General features: G+C 40.2%; 1 long non-coding RNA gene across 16 annotated transcripts in view; it reads left to right on the top strand.

Moving 5' to 3' along the window:
* Positions 1-2,814: 2,814 nt before the first annotated feature.
* The window catches only part of LOC149128769 (uncharacterized), a 76,655-nt gene continuing 62,877 nt past the window's right edge, over positions 2,815-16,592 (top strand). For 2 of the 16 annotated variants that reach the window (XR_016223645.1, XR_016223642.1), the window contains exons 1-2: positions 2,815-2,980; positions 3,066-3,140. This is a non-coding gene — a long non-coding RNA (uncharacterized LOC149128769). Of the gene's footprint in view, positions 2,981-3,065; positions 3,141-11,480; positions 13,375-16,592 lie in introns of those variants that run through there. The other 14 variants (XR_016223647.1, XR_016223641.1, XR_016223648.1 and 11 more) reach the window with 12 other exon arrangements.

Genomic DNA, 16,592 nt, shown 5'->3' with positions numbered 1-16,592 from the left:
GAATTACTGAAGAATTAAATAAGATTGCTTTGGAGCAATAAGATGTGTTTGTCCCTCCATGTTTCTTATTTTGTGGTTGAAATGACTATGTTAAGGAGCTGAATGATTATTCTTATGTGGAGGACTTAAAGGAAATTCAGTGACCAAATAGTCAGATGAAAAGAGAATCCTTCGGTTAATCATCTGGATGTTTTGTCTACATGAGGGGAAGAAAAATCTGTGGATGTTTCCGAATATTTGAAAAAAGATTGGGGAACATCCAGATGTTTGTCCTTATGCAGTTCAAGAATCCAGATGTTTGATCGGATTTCCCCCTTTTTCTATCTGCATGTTTCAGCATCAAGTAGACCCAGACACCATTGCAGTAATGACAAATTGTCAACTGCAGTCATGAGAAATTATCTGGGGGAGTTCATGACACATCAAAGTGTGAAGGTTATTGATGATCACAAACAATAATAGTGGGAATAAGAGAGGACGCTGTACTGCTGACCAATCATGTTGAATCATCACTAGTACAAATTGTCAGCAGTCATGTTCTCTTGTGGAAGGTCTAATAATTAGGCATGATAAATATAAGCTGGTGGCCCTTACTGATTAAAAGAAAGCCAGTAGCACTTACATTTGTTTACAAAACTTGAAAGATGTGAAAAGGGACATTCTCTGGAAATAAGTTGAAAATTCTAAACTTCATGGAGAGGGGTTGAATGAGAGTTCAGTTTCCTCATCTTATTTTATTGGGTTCAGTCTAATGTGACCTGGCGGTGTCTCTGATTACAATGTTCCTAAACTTGTGGGAACTAGCCTAATAAAAATACTGTAAAGAAGTACAGCTCATCTGTCAGCTGTGGGTCAGCTGTGTTGATCACCATGGTGCAGGAGTCTGGGTCAGCCTACAGAAAGTAGACTGTTTTCTGCATAGCAGGGACATGCACTTGAATGGAAGCATTAAATGAAAAGGTGCTGTTTTGATTCTGATTAAGATTCTAAAATCTGATTTTTTAGCCAAATGCTTTTGGTAAAACATGGATGGACCTGGACATCTGTTATGAACCATCAAGAAAACACTTTAATTCAACTGATTGATACTGAACAAAACCAGTATTCAGCACAAACTGGGTCACTGGTCTTGTTGTAATTATTTTTTTAAACCAGTTCACCACAGCAATCCGGGGGAATGTCAAGACTTCCTACAGAGGTGCCTGGTACAATGTCTACACCTGATATATGTTGGCCTTTGCATACCAACCCTGAAATTGCTCAAGAAATTAATCTCTTTTTTTCACTTGTAACAGCATAGCTAGGTGGAGAGTAACATGATCTGGGATTCTGTTTTCAAGTGAACAATCTTCAAGAAAACCTGGTGTAGAGTTGTATTCAGGAATAATGTGGTCTGTCATTTGTAGGGTGAGAATGACTGAAAGACAATGCTCATTTTCCAAGGAACTTATCCAGAGAATGCACAAAACAGCAGCAGAGCCTCAACTCCAAAGAAGCAGTTAACATTTTAATTTACTTTCTGGAGAATTAAACTTTGGTTTAATTTAAGAAAGTATCTCAAAAGTTTGTCGTATCAGAGAAAAAAAATCATGCAAGTATGATACAATTAACACGCATATAAACATTTCAACACTATTGTTACAAACGGCATTGTTTTTGCTTCAAAAGAAACAGAAATATGACTTAAATTCTGAAAATGCATTGGGGGGAAGAAGAGGAAAAACTATTGCTACACAAATTGTGTGGAACCAAGGGAGGAACTATCTACAGTTTGTTGTTGTTGTTGAACATGATACTTTGCAACAATATCTGCCAAATGACTGGAAGATATTTCTTCCAATGGCCATGTTCTGAAGGGTGTTTGGAAGTGATCAGTGTCAATTAGAGAGACTTTGGGGATCAGTGAGGGTGCATGTTATAGTGAATAAGAGCATGCTAGAGACAAATGGCTTGGGTGAGTATCCTGGCTCTGTATCTTCTTGCTGTCTGACTCCACGCATGTTACATATCATCTCTCTGTCTCAGTTTCCTTCTCTACAAAGTATTTAGTGGAGAGGTTTGTAGCCAGGAGTAAATAATCAGTAGGTAAAGGTCTGGTATCAAGGTCTGCTGTGTGAAAGCCCCTGGAATCCAAAGCACATGGTGTATGTGAAGATCTGAAATGAGAGTGAGAATGAACTGAAAAGGCTGTATCATAAGATGAGGTGATCAGAAATAAAAGGAGACATGTTTTGACACTCAATGACACCCTAAAATATTGGGTGGCTGCAAGATGTACTCATGTGTCTGCAGAAAGTCTGGTGAGGAGGTGGGGGTTCGGCAAAGGCGATCAATCTCACAGTCTCACAGCTGTCAATTATGCTTCTGTGGGCAGGGAAGAAAGCTAGAATTCACAAGGAAAGAACTGGTTGATATTATTATTATTTTTTTTTGATGTAGCATTCCAGAAAACATAATCAATGGCACCCTTCCAGTTCCCATTTAGTAACCAAAGAACTAGCTGCAGCTGTTTTTTATGCTTAGTGGTGCCAGTTTGATAGTGTATAATCATATTTGCATAAAGATAAAAAGGAAGGTGTTATAGAACACAGTTAAGCCTATGGTTTCACCATGAATTAAAGGTAATTTCAGACTAATTAGGTATAATTTGTTAAGGAATTCTTCCCAGCAATGATGACTCTGATTTTGTAATTACAGGACAATGCTTACTGTGGCTTTCAAGGCAGGAGAAAGCACACCCGAGGGGGTCGTGTCCCACACTAGGCAGATCTAATGGTGCCACAAAAGACAGGTGTTTTGTCAGATTTCAGCCACACACTTTCACACCTGCAACGCATTAACTGCAGCAGCAATGTTAATGAAGACCAGGTGCCTGTTCTCCAACATAAATGAGGATCTGGCATGAGGCTTGCTGTTTGCTACCTGATGTCTATCCCCACGTCTCTGAATGTTGTCCTGGTTGAAGGGGAAGCTGAGTGGGGTGAGTAGGGTTTTGAGTGGTTGTGCCTTGGTCATTTCAGAGGGGAGGTGATGGAGGTATGAAAACACTGGACTTCACCTTATAGGAGTGAACACTATTCATCCAACTGAATCCTCCATTGGTTCTTGCCCTGAAAAAATGGAAAAAAGTTCTTCCAGCAGTAAGTACCTCCAGGCTTTCTCTGGTGCCACTCCTTTCATGTTGAGTTCAACCTCCAAGAATCCTCAAAATAGCTGATCTGAACAATCTACAAAATGGATTTCTGGAAAGTGCTGTGTTATCAGCTGCTACCAGAGAAAGTTTGATTGTAGCTACTTGAGTCTTTTCAAACTTGAAGTTTTGCCATTCCATCCGGAAATGAGTAATGGAGGCCTTGAGCAAGCGTTTTCATTTTAATAAAACACAAGGTTTTCATTGTGTCGGGCTATATCGTTTTAATGCTCTCTTATGAAATACAAAATCTTTTTCTCTTTCCCTCAAAAAAATTTGAAAAAAGAAGCTAAAAAGGAATCTCGACAGCAAAGTCTTTCCCTCCTTTTCCCTCCTTTGTTTCACCACTTCGAGCTGCCGTTGTCTGCTCCCTGCAATTTCCAGCAGTTAAGTGAAAAGTTAATATTGTTTAAAAAATACTACACACTGGAATTGAAAGTGGGGAAAAGAATGAGCAGGTCTAGATTCTCAGCAGCAGGGCTGTAATTAGCAGACTCATTACCAGTGACTTCTGGCTTATGAGAGCCCCCTAACAAAACAGCCTCTTTACCCTGGGAGATGGAAGGATAGACAAATATCAAAATGTTTGGCACTGTATTTAAACTCCAGGTCCTAATTAAGTTAGAAAAGAATGAAATCACAGACTTTTAGAGTAGCAGATGTAAAGCTGAGAGTGGAAAGACCTTTCCACTCCCTAGTTTTTAACTCTTGAATCTCTGGAGCGAAGGCATTGGCACCGCAAACCACATCTTCAGATAATGGAGAGAATGCAAGTAGTCTTGCTTGCAGCAGTATTGAGGTGGCCTGCTAGTCTTAGAGATCTAAGACATTCCATGCCATTTTACAGTGACTTCCAACAACATATATTTGCAGTAAGCTTGAGAGACTTTTTCAAGAGAACACCTCCCCCAGGTCCCTCTCCCTGCCTCTCCCACCTCGCCACTTCTGGAGGTACCACTGTGGCTGGAGAAGTCTTTCCTTAACTCTGGTTTTCCCTCTCTTTACTTCCCTACCCACAAGTCAAGCTATTTTATTATTTAATTGATTTGTATTGATTTTGTGTCCATCAAAAGATTCGATCTGTAGAACAGTTGTAAGTAGTCAAGATTACTTTATGGTGAAAAACCCTTTCCCCTTTGCCGAATACTCAAATACTTAGTGTCGACCATGTGTGCAGAATCTCCTGTAGTCTGCCTTTGTGCAAAGGTGCTGAGGTGTGTGGACAGAGTAAGAACTCAGGTCGTTCTTTTGGTGTTTCTAGCAAACTTAATGTCTAAAGCAAATGAAGAACTTTTTAATTAGTGCTGCTGAGAATTTGGGCTACAGGTGCCCATAAGAAAGCTCAATTTCAAATCAGTTCCTTCCTAAGCTTAAACTCAATTGAGACCATTGACATTTGAATTTCTCTGGGTCTTGCTACTTAGTGTGTCATCTATGGATTAGTAGAAGAAATGTAACCTGGAAGCTTGCTAGAAATACCCAGTCTTAGATCCCACTAGGACCTACTGAATCAGAATCTATGCTTTTCAAGAGTTCCTTGGTTGTTAACTCCTTGACTCCTAAGCCTATTACATTGTGAGTAGCATTGTAATCATGTATTCCTGTAGCTCAGAAATTCTTAATTTGTGATCCTTTGGGGCCACAGATCTGCCTCAGGTTTATCAACTCATTTCAATTGAATGCAAAATTGAATCTGTGTGAGGGTGGGGTCATGGGAGTATGCTTCTGTATTTTACACCTATAGACCCAGTTTGTGACAAAGAGGGTTCGTAATTTTTCAGCTTTCCAAAAATGTTGCAAAGTATAAAAATGAATAGCTATCTCATTTTATTGGCCAAACAGTACCCTGGGTAGCATGCTGGACCAGAATTCTAGACATTAAAATGCTACCATAAAAGTATAATTGAATTTTTCAGATTCTGTTGAGTATAGGTGAAAGAAAATTTTATCTTCTTTCAAAGCAGCTGTTTACATTTGTCCACAGTGATGTCCAATATCACTTATTAGAGTTTTGGAGCACTAAATACCTATTCTGAAGGACAGTACTTTGTCAGATGAGGGTAGTACTGCTATAGGATTTGCTGCTGTACCTCCATCCCTCCTTTTTTATAAATGTTGTGAGTTTTGAGAAAGCTCAGCACTGAACGTGGTATTCCATTACAAAGCTATCTCTAAAGGCACCATTTCTGGAGCAGACTCAGAGAACCAAGAACTAAACTCTGAATGAATGAGGTTGGGTTCTCTTTCTTGCTGTTCCCTCTCCTGTCTCAAATGTTGTCCCTGCTGTTTATCCTATAGCTTCTTGGTAAACATCTTTTGCTGAACAGATAAATTGATTGAATAAATATTTACTAAATACCAACAATGTGTATAAGGTGAAATTATAATTAAGAAAAGATAGGTCTTATTTAAGTTAGGCTAATTCCCAATTCCTTGTCTACCAGTCAAAGCTATACAATCTTCGGCAATTTTGTTATCTTCCCTGTGCCTAGGTGCTTTTCTGTGTAAGATGGGAATTGCAATGGCACCTAAACCCTGGGGATAGGATGAGGGTTATAAAAGTTAATGCCTAAATTTCTCAAATAGTGACTAGATGTGGTAAGAACTCCATATTATTAGTAGTAGGTAACTAATGCTTTTCTAGGCTCTGGGAAAGTAGGGATACAACAAATAGCATCCCAACCCTAACATGTCTTTTATCAGGGAAAAACATATGTTCAATGATAGATTTTTACAATTATTTTAAGTCAGGAGAAATGTTTTGGATGGAGAAATACAGGATGCTCATAGGAGACCTAACCAGAATTCAGGACTGAACCATTCTATAAGGAAGTTAGTTCAGGTGAAGGGAAAGATAGCATTCGTAGAGAGCCAGGTCCAGGGCTACAGCCCAGTAACTGGACAGAGTGGTGAATTATGGGTTGTGCAGTGTACTGTGAAGGATTTTGGCCTTTTGTCTAAGAACTTTGAGGTGTCCCAATTTTTTTTTTCAAATCTCAATATTTCAATTTCACTCATGTGCATTAAGTTATTTTTGTACTGTTTATATAAGCTACCACAAATCAAAGAAAACATGATATTTGTCTTTTGGAGTCTGGCTCATTTCACTAAGTGAAATTGTCTGCAGTTGCACCCATTTTATTGCAAAAGACAGGGTTTTATTCTTTTTTATGGCTGAGTAGTATATTCTGTTGTGTATTTGTACCACATTTTCAGGGGAATGGTGTGAATGGGTTTGGGTTTTTAATGCATCACTCTGACTAGAGAATGGGTATAAATGAACTAAGCAAAACAGTGGAGATACCTGTTAAGAGCCATTTATAGCACAAAAATAAAAAATTTGGTCACAGTTTCATGTAACTTGTTGGCAGTGAAGGATAAAAAAAGTAGAAATGGAGAAACATTTAATGGGTAAATTTAGAAGGACTTGGTGGTTGATGAGTACCTTATTGCCTGGTATTTTGCCCCCACCCCCAACCCTCCCACCCAGATCTGAAAATAAGAGAAATTTTAGTGTGACTTTATTTTTAGATTCCTCCTTTCATCTATAGACAAATACTCTCCCAGGCTTCCCTTAGCCTCAAATATGACCATCTAGTTACTTTCATAAATCCATGTATTAATATTTGTATCTCTCTTCTCTTAAAGACTATTCTTGTTTATTTCAGAAGGAAATTCACTTATACTTATAAGACAAAGATTTGACTCTTCCCTGTTGACAGTTTTTAAAAGCTTTTGTAGGTCTTTGAGGTTTTTGGAGTGGGACTGGATAAAGTCTTATCTTTATTTCTTTAGTCAGAAGGAATATAGCAAGAAATATATTCTAATGGTATGACACACAATACCAAAGCAGGCGGTAATGGAGAAGAACCAACACCCCGTGTCAAATCTCGGCTCTTGTTTTCCCTCGAGGATGCAAGTGGTGAAGAGCCAGTTAGCCAGGATCTCTGGATTTTTGTGTCCTGTAGCAACTTGCTTATATTAAATAATAATCAAGGCCTTTATCTTTCTAGAGAGGATGTCATGATAACAATTGCTATTTCTCCCTGTAAAAAAAGGCTATAGTTACAAGAGGCTAACTTACCGAGTAGGTTATAGTGTTAGGAATAATAAAATAAAATGGTAATTTTCAATGAGTGTAAGTGAGGTGGTGGAAGCTACCATGTATTAAATGCCCACAAGCACCTTCTGGGTACTGTTAGTCACAGTTTCCTAGGAAACCAAGGCATTATATTAGGTTTATATTAGCCCTGATACTAATGCAGTGCCTACCCCTTGTCTCTTTGTGATTCTGCTGGTTTTATTCTTTTCTATACCCCACAATCCCATACCTCTTGTATCTCTCCTAGAAATGAATATCCTTAATATTGTCTGTTCCCCATGCTTTCTCCTCCAGATCACTTTCTTCTGATCTTTATCTCACTCCTTGTATCCCTCTGCTTAAGATGATGGCCAAGAAATCAGAGACAGGGCTATATTAATGGATGTAAATGACTTTTTCTTTGCATAGGCATTGCTGGGAGTATGTCTTCTGAAAGAAACCCCGGTGCTTAGGAAGCAATGGCAAACTGCTTTTCAAATCTCCTGAGGTGAGGTCCTTTGTGGTGCTGCCAGTCAATATGCAGCATTATCTGTGGCCCAACAGTCTGTTGGGTGTTTCTGTAAATAAGGTGAGTGCCTGGCGCTCCTGGCCCTCCCTCAGACCAGGATTGCACACCCCTAAAGTCTGCATGGAATTTTGCCATCTCTCCAGCAACACTTAATTGTTTTTAATTATCCCTCCAATGAAGCTGAACCATCCTTCACCCAGGTCACACCTCAGAACATGGCTCATAAGTTTTACGAGCCACCTCGTGTATCTCATCCATGTGTGCAGCCACCTTTCCTGACCGTAAACAATCCATCAACCAGCTAGCCTGTCCCTGACAGGGTCTGGATACTCTGAGCGGGGACAAGCTGCTCTTGGTATCCCAATGGTCACTGCCATTGTGCCAGATTTGAACTTCAAATCGAAAGTTGCAAGTGAATTGAACTTTTGAAAATCTCTTCCATTTAATCACTCATGAGGGTCTTCAATCTGATTAACCTAAGGATTAAACTGGGTTCTTGAAATTCAGTCCTCCTACCAAGTTGTGAGTTCTCTGAATCCCTAATGAAACCTCAGACTCCGGGTCTGGGTCATCATCTGCACTCAGTGAACACTACAGGATAGATGAAAAGCCCAATAGCTCTGGGTAGGTTGCATAGCAAGTCTTTATAAATGAATGAGGCAGAAACTTATAAGATCCAAAGTGAACTTCCCACTGGCCTTACTTAACATCTGAGATATGCTTATTTACTCTGCAGTCTTTCAGAGGAAAACAGAGAAAGGAAGGGTACAGCTTCTCGTTAAAGGAGCTCAGTGGCTTATTTCTGAGGATTTTGCTCCTTTTCTCTCTGTATTGACAGGAAGGCATCATGTAATATGCATCTGTTATGTGTAAGGATACTAAATAAAGACAAAACTTTAGTGGTCCCCAAAGAGAAGCACAGGTACCATTGATGTTGAGCTAGGTGACTTTCAGAGATCCCTGCATGAATTCTTTCTTGCTACTCTAATGTAGGACTTGCTTTACCTTCTCCTGTAAGTGATATTTTCCCTTTAAGTAGTGGTGAAGAGTTTCCATTAAAATGCTTATATTTAAGATAAGCAAAATGAACCACTATAAGGAGTATATTTAGTAAGCCACGATACCAAGGATGACTGGAAATGTCACATCCTGAAAGATGGTACATAAATAATTGAGTGGTACATAAATTGAAATGGTAGATAAATAATTGGGGGAGATTTGAATAAGAGGTCCAGGGACTCTTCAAGGCACTCAGTGGAGGATGGGGGAGGGGATTACAGCAACATAGAGGTGTCTAAGAAGGTGAACAGGAGGCTGGTGCCTACAGACATGTGCCCCCCCACCTCCATGGCATACCATTAGTGTGACAAGGGGTAGAGTATGGGGAGGGAGCCTGGAGTGATGTGCGATATCTACTTTCCCAAATCCCACCTCCTCAGACAACGTGTGGCCCAGGCCCAGGAGCATAGGACCCTAGAGTTTTTCCAGGTGCTATTTCCACACGGTCTCTTTCACCCTACCACCATCTCCACCCCCCATTTCACTTCCACCAGAGGTCGAGATTCCTCAAGGCCTTTTCACTTTATGAAAAGTTCTATGTTCAGGAGTGAAGGTCCTGTCCACTGGATATAAGGCCTGTTCTAAATGGCCCTTTTTGTCCTTCCGAATGTCACTGGAAGAGGGAGGGAACTTGGCAGAAAGCAGATGGTTTTGGCAGCCCATGCAGAAGCCACGGATGCTCTGATATTCAAGCCACAGGAGTGTCTTCTGTCTTTGAGTCCGTGTGCTTCTGAGGAAGAGAGTGGAAGTGAGTGTATGTGGGTGAGGGTGTGGGTGCATGTTTGTGTAAAGGGTGAAAAAGAATCTTTGCTGGAATAAAGAAAGGAATGCAAGAGGGATCAGTTAGACAGGCAACCCCGAGGGAGTGGGGGGAAGGGGAGACAGCAGTGACTCCCTTCCAGATCAGTAGACGCAGAATGCAGCAGGAGGCTGCCCTTTTACTGTAACCGGTGTCAGCTGCAAGCTGTAACCTCATGCCATTAATTATAACCCAACATACCTCTGGCCGGCTCTTCTATTGGTCTGGGTCTCCCTCTTCCACCCTCCCTCCTCCTTCCTTCTTGGTCCCACCCCACTGAAAGGCTCATGTTGCAGGCTGCACTCTGAGATGAAATGCTTTTAAAAATAATGGATCTTATAAAGGCCAGAGTCAATTCTATACATTTGACGATTTTGCAAAAGAGATTTTCTGGTGTTGGAGACTGAGATGGTCTAAGAAGGCCCTTTGAAAAAAAGCTAAAATCTAGATGGACAGAGTTCATAACCAAAAAAGTAAAAACATTCATCAACAGAGACTGGAATGTAATAAAGTATCCCCCACTCTCCTCTTGGAAAAAGTTTGTAAGCTTTTTGTTGCATGACAGAACCTGGGCAAAAATAATTTAAAAATAGACCTGAAAAAGAAATCTAATCTGGAGAATTATATGCACAGGATAAGAAAGAAACTTGAATAATAGTTCTGAGAAAGAATTTTAAAATTCGGAGCTCTTTTTCCATTCCATTTCAGAATGAGGAACTACAAACAGACTTTCAAAAATTGATTTATTGGAAAGGCAGAGTTATAAAGCCAGAGAGGGGGAGAGAGATCTTCCATCTGCTGGTTCACTCCCCAAATGGCTGCAATGACTGGACTTGGGCCAGTCCGAAGCTGGGGGCAAGGAACTTCTTCCGGGTCTCCACATGGGTGCAGGGTCCCAAGCACTTGGGTCATCTTCCACTGCTTTCCCAGGCACATTAGCAGGGAGCTAGATTAGAAGTGGAACAGCTGGGATTCAAACCTGCACTCATATGGGATGCTGCTGCCACAGGCTGAGGCTTAACCTATTATACCACAGTGCCAGCCCCACAAACCTTTTATCCACTGATGCTGGCTTCCTGCGACATGTGTAGTTGCATGGAGTCTTATGTGTAGGCGGGCCCTGCAGTTGATTGAGTGCTCTACTGTCACCATCCTGAAGCCCTGAATATTTTGAACAAAGGCTTCCCCACATTTTCATTTTGTACATTAGGGAGCCTTTCCTGAACAGAGGCATTAAAGACTATAAATGGTAGTGAGTAAATGGAGCCAATGTAAAACTTTGAAGAGGTTGTTGCCAGCTGGGCCAATATTATGCACAGAAATAGTAAAATTTGGAATAAAATTACTAAATGCTGACCTTTATTTTTACCCTAAACCTAATGTTGCACTATTATCTGAGCTGTCTTTTTGGGACTCTGAATAATTAAATTACCCACAATGCTCCAGATTTTCTGTAATTTGCTTGGTTTCCCTTGTCCAAGCCGTGCTGTTAGTAAAATGCTGCTGTCTTATCTGTGGCTCCATCTATGCCCCGGATGCCATTTTAGGCTCTAGCCCTCATTGCCACTTTTCACAGTAAGTTTCCATCCTAAGCTCCATGGCCCAACCACAGGTGTCAGATCCTCCCCCACCCTAATGGGATTTGCTGTTCCCACTTCCCTGCTTCACTCCCTTCTCCAAAGGTATAACAGGACCTGCTTACAGCAAATGTGCTCTCTCTCCTGATCTCTCTCTCTCTCTCTCTCTCTCTCATTCCCTCACTCTTTTGTCCATCAGGCTTCCCCTACCTTTGTCTAACTCTGGTGTTTGGTGTGTTTTGTAGAGAGGCCTTACACTGGTGCCATGACTTGGATCCAGGCTCTCCTATCAACCTACTCTCCTTTCAGGCATCTGAGCTGCTTTGGAGTCCTGGATTTCTGCCAGTCACAAAACACACCCCCCAGAACTCCTTCCACGGCACCCAATGCTCTGTGATCTCCATCCATACATCAGCCTTACAATTGTGATGCTTTCCTATTTGAGTTCATTAATTTGTTCTACTTGTGATACTACTTGTTGTGGGGAGCAACTGGGAGCAATTCGGACTAGACTAAGTTACTGGAATTAAGACTTATTCTATGCATCTGCTCTCCCACAATATGGCGCTGGGAGAGGAGGAAACAGCTTCTACACAGCTGCCTCCAGTTCAACCAATAAACTGTAGGACCTGCTCCTTATTGGAGGAGAGCAGCGTACTCGGCGTGTGGGTAGCAGAGTTGGGATTGGTGGAAGAGGACTATAAAGGAGGAGAGAGACAACATGCACCAGGAACATCTAAGGGGAACATCTATCTGAAGGAACACCTGCGCAGCCCCCGAGAGAGCCGGCCGGCGGTGTGCCGCTCCCCCGCGGAAGTGGGGAAAGTGGCTAGGGGGAACCGCCCTTCCACGGAGGTGGAAGGGTCGGTAGCCAACCCATGAAGAACCAGCAGCAAATCCGGGGAGGGCCGAGCAGACAAAAGAACAACGCAGGGTCCTGTGTCGTTCCTCCACGAAGACGGGGAGCGACAACTTGTGACTTAAGATTGCATGGAAATAGCAAAGAGTAAAGACCTCAAGAAGGCTTCCCTGTGTGGAACGATAAATTTAAAAAATACAGAGCCAGGGCCAGCATTGTGGTGTAGTGGGTTAAGCTGCCGCCTGTGATGCCAGCATGACAGATGGGTGCTGGTTCAAGATCCGGCTGCTCCACTTCCAACCCAGCTCCCTACTGATGGCCTGGGAAAGTAGCAGAAGATAGCCCAAGCGCTTGGGTCCCTGTACGCATGTGGGAGACCCAGAAGAAACTCTGGGCTCCTGGCTTTAGCCTGGCACAGTACGGGCTGTTGTGGCCATTTGGTGAGTAAACCAGAGGATGGAAGATTTCTCTGTCTCTCCCTCTCTCTCTGTAACTGCCTTTCAAATGAATAAAAAAACAAACTTAAAAAGTACAAAACCAAAAATCTTATAATACTAGCTTCAATCAAAAATATGCATTAATTGAGCTGTGATGAGTTTTAGGGGTGCAGAGAAAAAAAGTTCTGACTGGGAAGATGAGAAAAAGCAAAAAAGCAAATGGTTGTAGATACTGTCGGTAATTCACCACACAGGGTACTCTGGGAATAAGGAATGACAACAAAGGTATAAACATGGGAGAACAAATGGCTTGTTCAGGCAGGAACAGCAAGCGTAGAGGGATGGGTGTGAGAGGTATGGACAGAATGGAGATGTTAGAAAGCAGACTGAGGCCAGATTGTGGTTTGGTAAGGTTTGTTTAGTGACAAGTGCTTAGGAACCAGAGCTAATGGAACAGGAGAAAGGCTCATGGAGGTGTGCCATGTTAATAAGGGAAGGTAGAACTGTGTCACAGGAACTGTAAGTCTAGTCTCACCAGGTAATTGAGATGATGAGTCAAGAGAGCCTGAGAATGTGAACATCCCGAAGCACTCCCTAAGAGTGGAGAGGGTCAGTCCTCTACGTGGTCTACCTAGGTGGAGGAGAAGGAAGAACCTCATTTAGATGAAGTTGTAATACTGAGCATCAATTTAAGTCTTTCCCATAGGAGATCAAAACTGGAGAAATGTCCTTCAACTTGTTTATTGGCTGGCTATATTTTTGGGTCCTGGAACTGTTACTATTCCTTTCGTAACACCTTCATTTGGATCTTCATGAAAAGAGCATTCAAAAAACCTAAGAATATCCCCAGACTTGGAAAAACAGCAATGTATAAATTACATATTCAATTCACTTCTTTTGTATATAAAAATAGATGCATAAATAGAATCTTATATGGCTTTATGCTGATGTGAAACAGCAAAATTTTAACAATGATGTTATTTTTGCACGCTGAGATTGTAAGTGATTTTGTTTTTGCCTTTGCTTAGTTTTTGAAGTTCATAGAAAAGGTATGCATTACTACTATGATTAGATTAAAATCACATTTTTTTTGGGGGGGGGATGAGTGTATTTAACATAAAATCCATCCTCAAAGATGAATGACCATTTAGGAAAGTATTTTCTTCTGTTGTAGTGTCTGCATCCTGAATGTGCCTTGTGATATAGTATGTGAGATCCAGTTAACTAGGAAGAATCATGGATTCAATGCCAAGTAATCTGATGTTGCTTGACTAGTTTAGGAATGTACTCAGAATATGTTTTCTTGAGGGACCTGATTCTACTACCAGATTTATGAAACTAATTCATAGGGTACCTTTTGACAGTGGGATTTCAAGTTGTAAGATAGCTCCTTTCAAATTTGGATGCAAACTTTGCTATTGTTCCAGGATTGCTTGGAAAAGAATTAGAGTTCTGTTTTTCTTATGAGACATATTTGGAGACAGGAATGACTTTTCCATGCTATGAACTTAAGTAAAAAGGAGATACAGCATCAGCGTTGATGTGACTGCTCATTTGGGGAAGTCCCACTCCACTGGCTCAGATAATTTCCTGTGTTGTGTCTTGGGCCAAAAACCTATCGAAGGGATATGATTTCAAAATGCAATATCTTCTGTGAGAATGTCAACTCTTGACAAGGTATTCACATGCCTGTGTATTAATTTGAGTTTCATCCAGGCTCATTTTGGATCTTGATACTTTTAATTGTTTTACATCAGTAAGTTGTTTCTAGTTCCTATCTTGTGGTTTCCAGTTGATTAAATGTTGATATTTAACCTCACCAAACTATATTTACAGTAGTTGAATGTTTATATACTTTCTTATAATTTGTTTTGATATGTGTTAATGAATTTTTACATTTTGTCACATTTGCTTTATCATTTACTCTCTATTTACTTGTATATTCTCTGAACTGTTTGTATCATTTTATCTCTCTATACCATATTTTGTATTGCCTAAGAAAAAGGATATTCTCTTACATAACCATAGCATGATTATAAAATCAGAAATTAAGCTTGATATGATGCTATTATTTAATTTATAACCCCAAATCCTATATTCTCAGTTGTTTCAATAGCATCTTTACAATTTTTTTTTTCTGGCTCAGGATCTAATCTAATGCCATTCTCTATATTTATGTCTCTGTGTTGTCTCCTGTAATTTGGAATGGTTACTCAGCCTTTCTTTGTCTCTCTTGACCTTGTCAATTTTTAAGAGTTCAGGCCAGTAGTTTTGTAGAATGACTCTCAATTTGCATTTGTCTGATGTTTCCTTATGATTAGATTCAGGTTATGCTTTTTATAAAAATCCTGCAAAAGTGTTGAGTGATGCTTTATTTTTCTCAGATTCTTCCTATTGAGAGGCCCCATGTATCAATCTGTTCCTGTGTTGGTGTTATTAACTTTTCATCACTGATTAAAGTGGTATTTACCAAGCTTCTCATTTTAAAGTTATAATTTTGTCCTTGGTAATTAATAAGGAATTTGGGAAAGAATATTTGAAATCAAGTAACTATCCTGTTCCTCACAAAACTTTCACCATTCATTGATGATTTTCTCACCCTATTTTTTTGTATATCTTTATTGATTGACATTGCACTGTAAATAAGATAAATATATGTAGAATATACATATTCCAATATTTAATTTCCAAATTTTGATCCTTAAAAATGGTAGTTTTATGTGGTTCAACCTGATATAGGCTATGCTTTGAGACTGGAGACACAGTTATAGAAATTAAAAAAAATTATTAATGAATTTAAAATGATGGTATTTTCTCTCTCCCTCTGCTGGTGACTATGTTAGTCTCAGTCAACAATTTTGCTTATCAATATTGAAATCTCTACCCATCCTCTTTGTCCTTAATAATACAATTCTCTTGGCCTATGTATTGAAACAGCTACAAGGCAGACTGTGTCTTACCTAGTTTACATTGAAGGTAATATGGATGTGGATTATAAATATGAACTATTTTTTACAGCTCATTCAAATATTTTCTTTTCATACATTCTTTGCTCTGTTTCTTTTCTTTTCTAACATTTCATTTACTTAAGAGGTGAGGCAGTTGCAGATAGAGGGAGAGACAGAGAGAAAGGTCTTCCATAGGCTGGTTTACTCCCCAAATGACTACAAAGGCTAGAGCTGGGCTGATCTGAAGCCAGGAGCCAGGAGTTCCCCAGCACTTGGGCCATCTTCTCCTGCTTTCCCAGGTCATAAGCGGAGAGCCGAATCTCAAGAGGAGCGGCCAGGATATGAACTAGTGCTGATATGGGATACTGGTGCTGCAGGCAGAAGCTTAGCCTACTATGGCATGCGTTGGCCTCCTTGTTCTGTTTTTAAGACTTAAAGTCAATGACTAAAATTTTCCAGAGGGTAGAAATAATTTGAGCTGGTAATAAATACAGAATACAACATTTTCATTTGTACAATTTAGCTATGGTGAATTTATGGAAGATAGTTTCCATTTTTAAATATCAGTGAAAAAAATAAAATATTAAGCATAATTTTTTAGGATTGTCCACAACTGAATGAATTTGTTTTTAAATTCCATTTACCTTTTGTTCTCATGTCTCCAATATAAGATGCTAAAAAATTTTACAAGTATTTAAACACTTTCAAAGCTTTCTGTTGTCATTTTAAAACTATTTTAAAGTAAGAGCCACAGAGAGGGAGATTTTCTATCCACTGATTCACTCTGCAAGATGATCACAACAGCCAGCTCTGGGCCAGCTCGCAGCCACTCATGTGTATTGCAGGGGCCTAAGCACTTGGGTTATCTTCCTCTGCTCCCCCAGATGCAGACAGCTGAGCCTTGAACCAACACTCTGATAATGGAGGCTGGCATGACAAGTGGGGACTTAACTTGCTGAGCCACAACACTGGCCCCTGTTTGTTGTCTTTAAAGACATCAGAGATGTATATGTCTGACTGCGGGGCTTACGTATTTAAGAAAACAAACTCGAGGCAAAAATGATTACTCAAAGTCTCAGGTTGATTGGATCTACTTCATAAATTAAATTAAGA

Source organism: Oryctolagus cuniculus, chromosome 1 (genome assembly GCF_051225735.1).
Source record: "Oryctolagus cuniculus isolate XC-2025 breed Fujian yellow rabbit chromosome 1, ASM5122573v1, whole genome shotgun sequence".
Taxonomy (NCBI): domain Eukaryota; kingdom Metazoa; phylum Chordata; class Mammalia; order Lagomorpha; family Leporidae; genus Oryctolagus; species Oryctolagus cuniculus.
This window is presented reverse-complemented; position numbering and strand designations above follow the sequence as displayed.